Here is a 16,252-nt window from a genome sequence, read left to right on the forward strand (position 1 = left end):
GTGCAGTTTTACACTGGCCTCTGCCAAATGCCTCTCTTTCGTGGGAAGAGGAAGCAGGAACTCTTGCGAGGATTCAGTGCACAGCCACTTTCTTCTGCCTACTTACATATTTTGTTCGAGCCAAGCTGAACATGTCACTCACAGATTGACGAGGTTACATGAGTTGAGTTCCAATTGTATATCATCTACGTATATGGAATAAAATATATTCCGCGGTGTCCATGACAAGAAGGAGTTCATATTTGCGATATAACGGGTATAACTTAACCCAACACCTTGCGGTACTCCTGTCTCCTGAATAAATGGTCTGCATAGAGCGTTGCCAACTCTAACTTGAAAACTACGGTGCGATACGTAACTTTCAATCACACTCAACATATTGCCGCAGTACCCACTTCAGAGACTTCTCGTAAAATCCCATATCACCAAGTTCATATCCTAAGAAGCCAACAAACATTGACACCAACGACAACTTGTACTTGATGAATGAAATAAATAAATTATAAATTAATGGAAATATAAGTGGATGAAGAAACAACTAGAGCATCGCAAGCATAATGCGAACACGTGGGATCGTTCCCCACCTCCAGCAAGTTCTTTTTCATCCACTTCCATTTCCATTAATTTATGATTTATTTAATTCATTTAGTAGGCACTTTCCCCTTTCCCCTATGTTGTTCTTTGTGTCAATGTTTGTTGGCATCTTATCGTATGTTTAATAAAAATCGGGCCCCTCCTATAACCCCGTTTCTTCTCGTGCATATCCAAAAGCTGTGCCATATGCCTTCTACGTATCTAAGAATGCGGAAAAAAAAGAACTGTTTATGGATAAATGAGTCGCCAATATATGCCTCAATCCGCACGAGATGGTTGCTAGTCGACCTATCCTCTCTGAAATCGCATTGGTGAGGGTCAGGAGCTCAATTCAACAAAATGTAAAAGACGGCAATTTATCAATTTTTCGAACACTTTGCATAAGAAGCTTGTGAATGCTATAGCCGGTAACTTGTAATGGGAGATGAGTCTACCCTGTTTCAAGACTGGGAATATAATAGCTTCTTTCCACGTGGACGGAAAGTAGCCGGCAGCCCAAATAACATTGAAAAGTCCCTGCAGTTTCTGTCATCCGTGTGATGTTGTCCAAGTTTTAATCATGTCATACATGATTCTGTGAGCCCCTGGTGCAGAGCTCCTAAAAACCCTCAAGGCGACTCTCAGCTAGGCAATATTAAAAGGACGGTTGTACGGTTCATTCGATGATCATTTATGTTCCAGTGATGTAAGCTCCGCTACTTGCTTATATTTAAGAAATGATTCTGAGCAGTATACGAAGCTTGATACAAGATCGAAGTGTGTGCCAAGGGTGCTCTCATTGTATTTCCTTCGTTGTCGACCTAGCGCAACAGGTGGATCTTCTGCTCCTGTAGCCTTCTTAGACCATTCCATACGTTCGCCTCCGGCGTGTAAGTACTTATCTTCGATAGAAACCTCTTCCAGCTTCTCCTAGCCTCTCTCCGCGTCCTCGTTCCCCATGGCTTGGCACATTTAAATTCAACGATATGTTCTGCAGTCTAGGATAGGAGCAGCATGCCCCACGCTTTGTTTCTTCGCCTGCTTGCAGTTGTCATTTCACCAAGGCACTCGTCTTTTGCATGAGCCACCACTCATTTCTGGAGTGCATTTCTCTGCTCCGTCAATGATAAAATCGGCAAAATGCGCTGCTGCGTCACCTAGAATAAGCTGGCTGATAGTATCCCGTGATGAAAACGTGAATTTTTTGGTAGAGGCCAATTTCGGTCTACCCGCATGCGAAGGCAGGTAATATTGTCTAACCAGATTTAGTCACCGGAAAGTGGTCGCTTCAAATGGGTTTTTGCGAACATGCCATACCATGTTAGAAAGAAGAGAAGCAGTGACAGATCTTTTGATGGGTATGAATAATGATAAATATGGTAATAGCTTGTTTCTCTCTAACTGAAGAGGTGCGCAATGAAATTACTTTAATTTTTTTTTCTATTAGCCGGCCTCTTGTGTCATACCGGGAGTCTCTTCACAGACAGTGATAGGCATAAAAATTTCTATGTACGGTTCTGAGAGCTGATTAATTAGCGTGTAGAACTCTGTTTTGCATAGTTGGTAATTAGGCCCTATGCAAGTAGAAAAAACGGTTATTAACTTGTTGAAAAATAATTGCTCGCACAGACACTGCCTCGAGGGGCGTCTGAAGTGAAAGACTCGGGTAAGCCACAGACTTATTTACACGTATTTCTATACCTTCGGACGAAAGCAATAGCGTCTTCACGGTTTTTATGGAACATAGCTTACCGTCTGAGGATGTTTGTGTGGGTTTTAAGTGTGTTTCCTGAACACAAAGCACTTCTGTATTACACTTATGGAGTAGTTCCATGATATCGTTTAGAATATGGAGAAGTTCTCTCACATTTCACGGTAGGATTGGTGTGTTCACTTTGATAATATGTGTGATGCTGTGTGTTCAAGAATAGAAGATTAGCTCAGAGAGCACTTTCCAGGTGCCATGACGCGGTGTTTTTCACGTTTGGAGCTGTCGATGAATTCGCGCCGCTCCTTGGGCGTAGGTTGCGCCGTTTGACTTGGAGTCGTGTCCATCGCCTCTGGAGGGGCGCTGGACACGTGCTTTTGTGGACGGCTTGGTTCACCAAAAGGCCTCTTTTCAAGGGATAAGTCCCTTGGCTCCGCCAGTCCGGAGGTTGATGACCCCTTCATCCGGGATGGCAGAGCAGCGCCGCTGGCAGCCGAAAGCGGGCGCATGGCGTCGCCACCGGCTCACGGTGTCTGGGCCGGACAGCCGCCGGACGCCGCTGTGACGCTGCCGCCTGACGCACCACATCGGCAGTGCTGTTCTTTCGCAGCTATGATACCCGACGGCGTGCCTCCTTGAATAAGACATTTTCTTTACCTTTGGCGGGTTACACTCTCTTTCTTCTTTTTCCACGTTGGCCGCGATCATGAGTATGCGTAATGCCCACCATCATAGCTGACAGTGCAGAGGGTTATTGCATGTTTCGAATGTATGTTCATTGTTGCTGCACTTGGCGCAAGTCAGGCCCCCTGAACAGTTCTGGGAACTGCAGCCGACCCTTTGGCACCTAAAGCTGTTAGGGCTTGGCACGTATGGCCTAACAGCAAGCTTCATTTATCCGGCCTCGATTGACTCGGGCAGGGCAATTGAGCGGGAAGTGAGTATCAGGTGCTTAGTCTGGATATCATTGCCAGCCCACCTCTTCCTAATGCTTTTAACATTGATAATATTCTGCTCACAGAAGTATACCAAGAGTTCACCTTCAGTCAGCTCTAGCAAATCACCGTCTGAGGCAACGCCATGGGTGGTGCTTATAGTGCAGTGCAGGGTTACTGTCACTTCAACGTCCCCAAAAGACACTAAACTGGGCAGCTTTTCGCACAGTTTCTGATCATAGAGCTCTAAATAGAGAACACCACTTGCCATCCTTGATGCCTTGTAACCTGGTCCAAGTGCCTCAGTTTGAGACTGATAAACTAGAAAAGAGGAGGCTGTTCGCATATTTATTTTTTCGTTTTTCTGAGTGAATGACGTGGAATCATCGGAAGTTTGGTCTTTGACGTCCACAGAAATGGAACACATCTTCTGGGCACCCTCTTTCTTCAGGGCGATCAATTAGTGGTGGGAAGGAATCATCCAAAAGGATATGTGGAGATTTCGGCGTCAGCGTTAGCCACGCACCATGGAGACCAACAAGGGGACACCGCAGGAGGTGGAAAAACGTTTCCTGCGGGTGCCAAATCTACGTTATTGTTATAGCCAAATATGTGCAGCCGAGGTTGGTTGCTCCACACAAGATTAACCCTTGCTGTCTGCGAAGTCGGAAGTAAAAGGAAATTAAACAGAGAAGAGGAACGATTAAAAGTGAGAGAAAGACGAAGATTGGCGAGAAGGACAGGAAAAGGCAACTACCGATTTCCCCCGGGTGGTTTATTCCGGGGGTGCCGTTTATGTCAAGCCGAGGCCAAAGGGGTGTGTCGCCTCCACCGAGGGGCATTAAAGGTACCAAAGCTAAGCGTCAGCTCAATCCGCAGGATCCCCTTTTCCGCGGACATGGCTAAGCCGCGCACGATTAACCGCGGGATAGTCCAAACCTCGTGTGCTCGGGTATGTGGTGTCGCAACACACGCAGATAACGCAGATAACGCAGACGGCCGTACTGTATGATGTTTCTTCCTTGAGGAAATAATGATCACGATGTACGCTAAAGAATTTATTTACGGGCGTCAATATGTTTACGGATTTGATGCTATTTTTGTCAATGTCACACATGGCCCATTCTGGAGGATTATCATGAAATTTGGAACACATCCGGCGACACGAACATAGTATTGCAAGAATTAAGTATTCCAGCATGCGGAAGCGGTGACACCCAATACAAGAAAGTGAAAGACCGCGTTAAATTTCAAGTCCTCTTTTAATAAAGGCATGTGTGCATTCGCAACATCTGCGAGCTGCAATGTTTGCAGCTCGTGTGCATGTTTATACGTTCATTCATAATTTCCGTGCACAAAATGCAGAAGGCCTCACACACCAGTGCATGACCGGTCATAATTTTTAGTTTCATATGTCAAAGTACGCGATGACGCATACACAACTGCCCAACAATGTCGCAGGCCACATATAAAAAGATCAGAGCGTTTCAGAATTATTGGCTCTTCCACTAGGCATGCATGTTTCGAGGATAACGTCGGCCGAAAGAGTGTGTACGTTTCATGAGGTTGGTTAAATTTTTTTTTGAAGGAGCACGGAGATGGTAAACGACACTATTTTGTTGGTAATCGCTATGCTAGTTAAATAGGTTGGCGCTGTCGTATCCTCCGGTATGTCCCGTGACCAATTGGCGGGCGGGCGTGAACGCGAAATCATTGTGCCGTTGGCAAAGAAAGCCCTGACTCACATGTATGAAAGCCCGAAGTGCACTGAAGGAAGGACATTTTCCTGATTCAAGAAATTGCACAGACAATCGTAAAATGAAACACTCATAGGCAATAAGCGTGTTTATTAGAACATTTTCCCACCACAAAAAGCATCCATTTTCGTTTAATTCTTTGAGTGGTACATGATCCAACATTCAGCGGCTTTGAACGAGACAGTGCGTCGCTTTGCACGCATTCTGTTAATGATCTGAAGTGTGTCAATGGATCATTTTACTTTTTCTAGGCTGATGTACTTGTTGCTACAGTTTTTTAGGACGACAACGTTCGTTGCTTATTATAGTCATGGCAGAATATGACCGATAGACGACACCACTGAAGGAGAGGCGGGGATTTCACTTTCGCATCCCCAACTCTGAGATAATTTGGCGCGAATACACCTCTCCGCCTCTCGAACGAATAAGTGCACGAGATCCCTTTGCTTAGGGCCGAGTGAGAGCGAACGACTGTGTGAGTTTTTGCGTCTGGTGTGCAGCATTCGGTCGAGCGTAGCACCTGTGCACACTCTTGGCACGTGAACAAAGTGGGTTTTTAAACATTCTTGGGTGACGGTGCGCTTTGGTGACAATTTCAAGAACCTTCCAAGCTCAAGTCAACTTTATTTCTCAAGCCACGCTGCAGTTGCTTATATATGGCGTAATATTACTGCAGGATCAGGTGGCGGTGTTTAGAGAAAAAAAAACGGACAGCAGGACCTCCTATGACTTATGAACACGGTAAATACTAATGATAACAAGGTATCAAGGAACAAGGTCGTACCTGTAGCTCTGTACTAGAACTTGATGGATGACAATTGTTCTTTCTTTACATTTTTGCGAACCTTCCTCCTCGGGGACCACCCCGGAAACTGCATGACTTGCCATATTATGTGCCCCTGTGCTTTGCGTTGTTGGTTAATTTGGTTTCTCTCGGCAATCCGCTAGCCTCCTGGTTACCTAAGCTTGCAGGCCGACCACCTTCGAAAAACGTTTGCTTCTGGTTTGATTCGCATATCTTTAAACTTCCATACACATATCTTCAACTTCCATATATTTCAACATATCTTTCAACTTCCAAGTTTCTTTTTTTCGAGCAATCCAGATCGATTTGCATAGTAGCGCTCTAATACAGGTCCTTTTTTTTCCTTTTCTTTTCAGCCTTTCATCAACCTAATTTCAGTTCATCGCCAGCATTTCTTATCTCAACGTTTTCTTTCCCCGGCATAACTTTTCTTTTCCCGAGATGCATTTCGCGTTTCGTTTTATTGATAGATATTGCTTTCCGTGAAAACAGTCGCATCGCCAACGGGAAGCTCATCAATTATAATAACACTAGCTTGTTTTAAGAGAAATAAAAGCAAAACAGCAACTTTGCAGCACGAAAATAGCACCAATCATTTGCATGTAAATAATAAGGTTGGCCATGTTGACACGCGTTCTTATACCGGAGTTCACCGATCAAACCACCACTTTTTATATAATTGCACAACGTGGCGCTGCAACTCGATCGCGTAATTCAAGCCGTTTCTGGCGAGTGGATTGGCAGCTGAAGGAAGGAACGTGGCGTGATATAAAATTTGTCGGTGGTGTCTTACACCAGCGACGTTATGGAGGAAATGTTGGAGACAGCCTTGCGCTATTTCCTTTTTCTCATGATTTCCGGTGAATTTCACTAAGCAACAACAGTCAGATTTAACATTGCGAAAATAGACGTAAACACAATACCATCTCCACCCACGGATGTCGACACGCTATGCTTCGAACATTGTTGAGTATTAAGAGGTTGCATTAGCAAGGCTGCTCCTATCTAAATACATGTAAAAGAAGAATTCATTTTTCCCGGAAACCACTGCACCGAATTTGGCGAGGTTTGTTGCATTTAAAAGAAAAACGTAAAGTATAGTTGCTGTTTGTTTCAAACTTTTGGTTTAGGTTGCCAAATTTTATTAAAAATTTGCAAAAATCAGAGACTATAAAGTTTACAACTCTGTCACTATGCAATGAGAAATGATATCGCAATTCTATTATTGCATCTAATACCACATCTAAAGCGGGCAAAATTGATATGCTACACATGAATCTAAAGCAATTCAATATTATAAACATACAGCTTTTGCAAATGCCTTCTACACAACGTAACGAATTCGCGTAAGACATAAGTCGACTTCAAGAATTTGTCCACTTGGAATGGCCGAATGGATACCATTTACAGAACCGCGATATCTGTTCTTGATGCAGAGCTATTATTATGTAAACTTTGTGCTCCTATTTATTTCAAACTTTCAAATTTTTGATAGTCTTGGTAACAAAATTCACGCCCTAAACCGAAATTCCTCTTCCAACAGTCACTATTATTTAACTTTCTATCTCAAATGCTACAAATTTCATTAAAATTGTTCCAGAGGTTATTTCAGAAAGGCGTTTTTGCGTTTTACATGTATTTTAAAAGGACGCGTCGGGGTGGGGCCTGAGCTAAGGCTTCCTCTGAAGCCTTAATGTTGCGCTATCTAAGCCGTTGACTGGGCGCTTTTGGCATAAGGAAAAGCCAAAAATGTAAATATTGTTCTATTAATGTAAATTATGAGCGTTCTTCATAGAAGACAAGGTAAATAAATGTATGTATATACCGTGGACTTACAGCACTCTTCCTCCTGGCAATTAATTTTGTAATACACAGCAGGCTTTGGTGCTACGTTCAGTATTGCGTTTGCTGTTATCGGTTAATATTTATGTGTTGAGAGAAGTTCATGGATGTTGATAAAGTCGCTGTTTTGGTCAAACATATAAAGGAGGTAACGCTGTAAATATATCAAGAGCTGCTTCGTTCTCTGTGATTGCGCAAGTAGGTATGAAATAAAAATTAAAGCTCAACAACAGATTCTAGTGCACTGTTCCTTTTATAAGGCCTTGCCTAGATTGGTCGGGTTGGTTAGCTGTAGTTTTGGTTTCTACTCTGCAATGATCATTTTTAAGGTAATATGTTTTTTTTTTTGTATTCTTGCTTTGAGCCGTCGTTGCGTCCTTTGTTACAAGGCTAAACGCCACCATATACATAAGGATAAAAAAAGATTGCCTAATACCTCGAGATACAATTAAGGTTCAGGAATATGGGTTCCTTCCGCCCATATAGATTCTAACACCAACGTCGGAGCACGTGTGAAAATTTCCTTTACAAACTTTACATAACATCATACACAAAGAGATCATGTGGTTATCAAAGCATTTATGTGTAAGTGTGGTCTCGCAATTTTCCTTGTTAGCACTCTGCAAAAAATCTCCTTAACTCGATTAAGGACGCGTCACTATTTTTCGAGCGGCTTGTCATTCATTTGAAAGACAGCTTTTTCATGGGCTCAAATTACTCCTAAGCACATTAGACGGTAAATGTTTAAAGATTTGGAGGACGCTTAAGCTTCCCCTTTACGAGTGGAGCTCAATAGCATTCAAAGATCGCTGACTGCTTCTCTTGCTTCCCGGCATCTGCAACTTATGTTAGCGTAATGTTTTTCTGAAAACTCTGGCGGTGAACGCTGTGCGCGAAGGCAGGCTTTCCCCCAATGGCTGGCACCGCAGCTGCCGCGGATGGGCGGGGCGAGCGCCATCTAGATGGTGTTGCAAGGGACCCGGCGGGCTGCTCTGCTACTACTGAGACACACCTAATACAGCAGCTGGAAAAGGGGTTTGTACTTATGTTATTGCGTATACTAAAATCACAATACGACGCCATCGTGTCTGTAGGTTGTGTGTAAGTCGTACTTCACGAATGTTCTGAGGCATATTGTTTTGAGAAATTAGTTCAGTAGCGCCTCTGCGCCATGCGGACGCCCTGGGTCGATAACGATGCGTGGTTTGGGATTATTTTTCTCATGCGGACATTGCCGCGTGCGCCGAGGCCGTCGCCAGATTTTCTGTGACACGGGGCCCTTAACAATATGGAGTTGAAAGCGAAGTCAGAAGACAAGTCCTGAATTTGTACAAAGGGTAGACGTTAGTTACTATTGTCGGTAATGTGCGGCACGGGCTGCGGATCGTGTCAGGGTAGGTGCGGCAGGCAATCAAATAAAATTAGTGACGGTGCGTTAGGAAGCCGCACTAATTCAACGCATTTCGCTCTACATGCTATCGCTATTTTCAGTGCTCCCCTTCATGTCTTAGGAAATAATTTTGTGCGTGCCGAACTTCTCATGCGGCCAAATGTACAGACACGCCAATATGACGGACAAGCGGACAGTTCCTTAGAAAAATGTTTAAGTGCTAGGTTAGTTCAGAATATTAGGCACTGTGTGATTATCACGGGTGAAAGTTAATGGGTAAGCCACTTTATCATAGCCATAACGTAAAGGCACAACCTACCTACAAATGCGCAACCTACAACCTTCTGCACATCATAAATATGTGAATCGATGTTGCCACGTCAGCAACTATATTTACGCAATTTCTCAGGCAGTAGAGGCAGTCACATCGATTGCGTTTCCCAAGACGGCAGAAATTAGTTTCTTTAGGGTTAACAAACCTTTTACCACGTTTCCCAGTGAATCTTCTCGCTGCATACCTCTGGTCTGCGAGCTATTCTGTACCAACGAAAAAAAAAATCTGCCGGACAGCTTTGTCCGCCAGGTTAGACACCATGAACTCACCTGTTTTAACTTTGTCTAGAAGGCAGTATGACGCATGTGGTTAATGCGTACGTTCGCTCTCTGCAGGAACACTTGTGGGGGAAGCTGAAGCCCTCTACAGAAACACTAAATATATGGGGACTTGTGGCCGCACTTCACCTTTACTTTTACGTTAGCGTTGGGGATTCAAAGATGTTTAGGAATAGGCACGAGAGCGCAAGCAAAGCACAGTTGTGCCTTCTTGACCGAACAATTGCCATTGTTTTCTGCCTCAACAGCGAAAGCACCCTCGCAAGTACACTAACGTTATTGAAAATGCACAACCATCAGCGACTCCGCCTTGAAGAGAATGAACTATTTACAACAATGGGAGAGAGGGCGTATAGGATGATTCGTAGATTATACTCAGTGAAACGGTGAATAATTGATGACAGTTTCTCGTGTACAATGCCTTTGAACAAAAAGCCACGCGTTCACGTGATACAGGGTACCCGAGAGATGCTCTGGCGTTAGCATTTTTCGTTCACTCTGCGCATTTGTCGTTGTACGGCTACAGTCTGGTCGAGGCATTGGTATTGTCGTAGCACCATAGCCGGGTGGCTCAAGCTGCGCTAGCTCGCGCTACGTTCGGCGGCGCCCATGGCAGCTGCCGGACGTAGCTGAAGTAGATCCAGCTTTAATGTCCGCCTGGTGTACCACTTCTGCGCTCAACTCCATTCAAGGCCCCATAACGCTATCCTCGCATTACTAGTAGATCTGGCAAAAACGCCAAACGAAAGCACACAAGCACTCCCAGGGAGACGTTCAGCGTTTCATTTGGTCAACAAACACTGATGCTCACTAGGTGCAACCTGACCACTGTCAATTCTCGGCCAGTCCCTTTACTCTTTACTCATGAAGCTGATTTATCATGTCTTAGAAAATCACGCATTGCGCCCACTGCTTTGGGAACGTCAGCAAATACTTAAGAAGATCCGTGTAAATGCAACCTTGGGCTGAAACTTGCGCTCAAAATTTTGAGTCCGCATGAATCCAATGTATAATTGATTTTGTGCCTCGAGATCCGACACACCACTCGAAGACTTTCATAGTCGCCAATTAAGGGTCATCGTCGATCCTCCTGTGAGCATACCCTATCTACATAAGCTCGTTGCGCTCCCGTTGGAGTGTGATGTACACAATTTGCCCGGCTCTCAATTGCCAATATACGCGCTCACAGCACAAATGCATTAACTCACCACTACCAAAGCACCAAAACAAACTCAGCGCCCTTCCACTCTGTGATGAAGGATGATAAGCGAACATGTCGACTCCTTAATGGCGAACTGCACCTCCACCGCCGATCCGTCCGGTATTGAACTCGTCTTCGGGATCGGCCCACGTATGGGAGCGCTTCAAGCCTGTTTCACCTCCGCTGGGGGTCAGCCCGGGATTGCACCATCTGCGGGATGGGCCCACGTATGGGCAGTGCTTAACGCATGCTTCACATTTGCCGCGGGTCGGCCCGGCATTGGATTATCTCCGGGATCGGCTTAAGTATGGGGAGTGCTTAACGCCTCCTTCACCTCCACCGCTGGTCGGCCCGGCATTGCACAACCTTCGGCGTCGGCCCACGTATGAGGTGTGCTTAATTCCTGCTTCACCTCCGCCGCGGGTCGGCCCGGTATTGCACTATCTTCGGGACCGGCCAACGTATGAAAAGTTTTTCATCTACGCAAGGACGTGATCCGCGAGATCCTAATCATAGATAGCTTGGCTGTCGAAACGGACAATCGCTTGCCATTACAGCTTTTCCTTGATGCTGTCACCGAGCGCCCTGTTACCTTGCCCTTATCTTGTACATGATTCCGGTCCATATATAGCGGCACGAGGGAGCTCGTTCATTCGTATATTCTTCTCAACCTCATAGCGTGCTTCCGCCAGAGCAATGGTTGTTTCGTCTCACACGCCGTCCGGTCCTCCTGGGTATGTACGCTTGTTGTTGCGGCCTTCAACATTTTACACAACGCGTTGCGACTACAATCTTTATGTGTTCAGAGGGGTGGTAAGGTCCTCTAGAGGTGCTCTGTCAGTGGAGCACTGCAACATTATACCTTTGCAGCTATTGTCCATTACTGAGGAGACTGGAATATATTTTATTGCGGCATCGCCCTAAGTTCATCTAAAATCCACGCTTTGCTGATGAAATACTGTGTGGGTCTGCAACCCATACTGAGAGTGGAGTTACTAATGTAATTCATCAGAATCGATACGAGCTCTGGCGCACGTGTTCACCGAATCCTTCAGCGTGAAATTTTCGCCTTTAAATCACAAGCGTATGACAGCTTCTAGTAGGTTGTCATATCTAACTCTTTCAGTCCTCTGTTGTTTGTGTAGTCCTTCAGAGAAAGGACGGTAGTACTAGCTTTTACCTATAATATCAGCGCCTAATCATTGCAACGAAACCGGATGATCCGCCTTAAGCCTTGTTCGAGGTGCCTGATTCTACTATTACACTTCTCCTGAGATGAGTGGGAATTCCAACTCGACCAAGGCGATGTTAAGAAGAGCGCGTTCATAACGAGTACTAGTCGCTACCTGTTTAGGCGTCTTTTCCTGGTCTGTGTTGTGTGCCTCCCGTGGCAAATGACTCATAAACCGTGTTCAAGGATACGTGAAGTTGTTGATAGCGTTGGTGTACTTGGACAATAGAATTCAGCACGCTCATTTTTCCAGCGCCCACGATCACTTCAGTTTGTCTAATGAGATCTCGACAGTGATTCTCCCTATCAAGCCATCAATGTATGCGCATGTATTTCGGATGTGAACTATTAGGATTGTGTTTATGAACGAGAAGAAATGGGGTTAACCGAGGGTTCCGATATTTATTAATCATAGCATAAGAAGCCAACTAGAAAGACACCAAGGGCAACACAGGGGACATTACTTGCACTTACTGTTTGAATTAAAGGAATGATAAATTAATGCAAATGAAACTGAATAAAAAATAACGCTAGCTTATGCTAGGATTGTGTTTAAGGATGCACAGCATTAGTCCTTTGTCTTCGCGTTTACAACTTTCGGCAACCATACCGCTTCCCATTAGGCTCAAACACGTTACAAGTGTCGAGTACTGCAGCTTCAAGTTTCGGTTTCTGGTCCCTGGATGTAGCACTTGGTCGGCACCCCTAAATAACCTTTAAAACCAAGATGAGCGCTGAAATAGGCACCCACACAACGATCCTCTTTCCAGAGTATCAGGGTGGTTCTTGCGATATCTGCGACTCTCATGCATTTCCGGTAGCACTCCCTGTTATCCGTCGCACAGATTCCCGTGGGTTTGGTCTTGGGGTAGTTTTTCTGCAACTCGACTCGAATGGCACTGGCAAACCCATGACCACTGTTAACCGCTGTATAAATGAATCGAAGAATGACTACCACACTTCAGAGCTCAAATGTCCATTTTCCTAGGTGTGGCGTAGGGACATGGTAGGTAGTGCTGCCTGTGAAAGCTAACGGCGGAATTACGGCGCTACATGGCGCTGGCGTAAGCTCGAAAGGGGAACCTTACGACGGGTGGCGACTGCGTAGGTCATCGCGTGGTTCGGGGACCTGTGCGACCGCCTACTTCATTCCCGATATCACTGATCGTGGCCGCCCTCAGGCTGTGACACAAAGAATGTCTTTCATAGTTTTTCGCGCACAACTGCTCTGATTTTCTATGGCCGTTGTTGGGGTGTTCTTATGCTTCAGATTTGGCGCAGTTTCTCGTAAGCATTCCATGGTGGGTTGGCTGCTGATCAAACCAGCCAAGAGCTCTTTTTTCTCCTCCCATATCTGGAAAAGAAGTTTACTTCTAACTAGTCAGGATATCCGTTGCAAAACAGGCTAGTCATGAAGTAAGGGTAATTACGTTGTCGTTTGGTAGTGTACTGCGTTCCCAAAAATCTACAGAATGTTTTTTTAGATATAGGTGTCACATCTAGGATGTATTTTCAGATCTTGAACAAAGTCCAGGCGACACCCTCCAAGGATAAGGAGACATGTCAGAGGCTAACTTCGGATTTGCTGTGGCTGAGGGTACCAAGTCTTACTGTTCCATATTTCTTAAACAAGTTTTTGACGTTGTCGGAAGAAGATCCACGCAAACTTGCGGGCTCTCTGGGTTGCTGCATCAATCATTGTAAGTGACAATCAAATCAAATCAAGGTATATTTTATGCTGTGTAGATATAGAAAGAAGGTGATTCAGCGAAATTCCTATTTAGAAGAGCTGCATTAGTTACCGAAAATAAATTTTCAGTGTTTTATGTTCCAAAATCACTGCATGATTATATGGCACAGAATACGAAGGGACATTGGGATAACGTTGGCCACATAAGGTTTTTAACGTGCGTCCGATGCACCGTATGTGGGCGATATCAAAATTTAAGCCGGATGGAAATGTGGGCGACATTTCCGGGACATGATCCCCTGCATTCAGATTTAGCAGTGCAACGCCATAATCACTATGCCACCGTGGCGAGTAGCTTGACCAGTTCAAAGTTCATTAATAAATTTTGACTGTAAGGGCAATTATTCAAAAAAATAAAAGCACAACTTGAGAGGCAGCATATTACGATAATGTACACACACTAAAGTATGCGGGCGTACATGTAATACAGGGTTACAAATATTTTTAACCTCCCTGTCTTTCCTTCCTCCCCTCTCTCTCTCTATAAGAATATTTGGATTAGTACGTTACAATCGATATCATTTGAATGAAACCCATGTTTTAAAATTTACAAAGCTGTATACTGTAAAGATTTAATAGGAAGAAAAGAATTTTACACTCTTCACTCTAAACTAAAAGAATACATACAAAGCAACCACCTGCAACACCTCTACATGCAACTAATAAAGTTGCGAGGTACAACAGTACCAATTTGTCACTCAAATACACTGTGTATAAAAGGAAATACGCAAACAAAAAAACTACAAAGTGCATTAGGTCTCAGAGTTACATTTCGATGTATGTAATTTGTACATAGCCTCGTATGAGTTATTAAACTAGTGATTATTGTTAATGTCATAGTAATTTAAAGCGAGGGAATAGTGTTCTACAAGCGCTTTTTCTGGAGTGTAGACGTGCTTTGTCTATCTCCTAATTTTCTCCACCACGCATACGATTATTTTGGGGTCCAATCCGTAATTTTGTTAGTATGTGTAAACTTCTGATGTTCTTCAGTGTCTCTACTTTGGATTTTCTGCGTCGTGTATAAATGCATGTATACGAAATGGTATTTCGAATAAAACTGGCATCATGGCTGTTGGCGTTGCCTTAGTCTTCCTGATCTTGTTGGATAAACGTTCATGCTAAGGCGGCAACCTGAGGCTGGCTCGACACCCCATGACACTTGTGTTCTCTTTATGGCTATCCAGGGATGTCTTCAGCATGAGCAAATAAGCATCTCCAACACAAGTCACGTTAACGTTGCGGTAAAAAAACATTCCCAATAGTATGTGCCAAAACTAACCTTTTACTGGGCATACGTGCTCCCATAGAAACAAGCAAAAGTCAAGTGACAACGATAGCGGTCAGCAGAAGATTAAATCTTCGGATCTTGTCTTATGAATGAAGTGTCCTCGCTGAATGCCGTCAGTAGATTTCATCATATTCGGCTGTACTCGCGTAAGTTTCAGGGTGCTACACTACTGATGTCACGCACACTTCAGCCAGCGACTACTCGGCTGCTATAGAATTGGTGTCAACGCTGAAGAAACTGCGGATGCTGTAGGCGCGTCTGGTGCAAAATCATAACTTGATAACAATCGTAGTCGTGTGTAACGTAAAGTCGTAACCAGTCAAATAACTACGCCTGGTTAACTGTCAATGCGACGGGTGCCTTGCGGAGTTAAATGTTCAGTATGAGAGCCTAGTTAAATTTCGTCTTTCAAAGTCCAAAATATTCTATCTTTTATATTTAAGAAATGCCACCATCCTGATAGATTACAGAAATAAGCATCGGTTTTGAAAGAAAAGCAAGAAGCTCATCGCAGTTTAGGTAAAATCAAATTCCGTGAAATCTTGCCCACAGAGCCCGAAAGCACTTGCACAGTAATTCGAACATCCCTTTGAAAAATGTGTGGGCTCCATCGAGCCACCCCATTTCTGTCGTTCAGATGTGTGGTGCGGTCCTCGTGGCACCTCTCCCACACCAAGTTATTGCTTCATGATTACGAGATTTATTTTCATTACTCAGGTCATTGAGCTCATTAGCATGGCACCACCAAATGACCACAAACGAATGGCGACGAGGTAATAAAGACGATCTTGGTGAAACAATAACAGCGAAGAACTTGCGTGACAAAAACTAGTCACGGTGACAAAACGACAATGGCAAACTTACGAAGGCGAAACAGCAGTTTTAACGCGACAGCGTTAATGGTTCCGTGTCGCAGACGATCGGGTGTCGGTGTGGCGTAGCGGCCGACGTCAATACGGCAAAAAGATTTGAGAACCGCACATAGCCAGCTCCTTCATGTGGCGCATGGAAATTACTGAAGTAATTGTATTTCTCGAGCAAAAATACGTTGAAAAATCGCAAAGTACGACTTACACACCAACTATAACCAAGATAGGTGGCATTGTAATTTCAATATACGAGAAAACATAATTCTGTTACGCGAAGCTTCATACATA

The 16,252-nt window shown here is 44.3% G+C and overlaps 1 protein-coding gene across 6 annotated transcripts in view; it reads right to left on the reverse strand.

Moving 5' to 3' along the window:
• Positions 1–9,796, reverse strand: part of LOC129383488 (uncharacterized) — a 97,673-nt gene extending 87,877 nt beyond the window's left edge. The window contains exon 1 of one of the 6 annotated variants that reach the window (XR_011895990.1): positions 9,614–9,794. The gene's annotated coding sequence lies outside the window, so the exon portion shown is untranslated. The other 5 variants (XR_011895992.1, XR_011895991.1, XM_072289691.1 and 2 more) reach the window with 5 other exon arrangements.
• Positions 9,797–16,252: the final 6,456 nt, after the last annotated feature.

The sequence above is a fragment of the Dermacentor andersoni genome, chromosome 8 (genome assembly GCF_023375885.2).
Source record: "Dermacentor andersoni chromosome 8, qqDerAnde1_hic_scaffold, whole genome shotgun sequence".
Classification (NCBI taxonomy): domain Eukaryota; kingdom Metazoa; phylum Arthropoda; class Arachnida; order Ixodida; family Ixodidae; genus Dermacentor; species Dermacentor andersoni.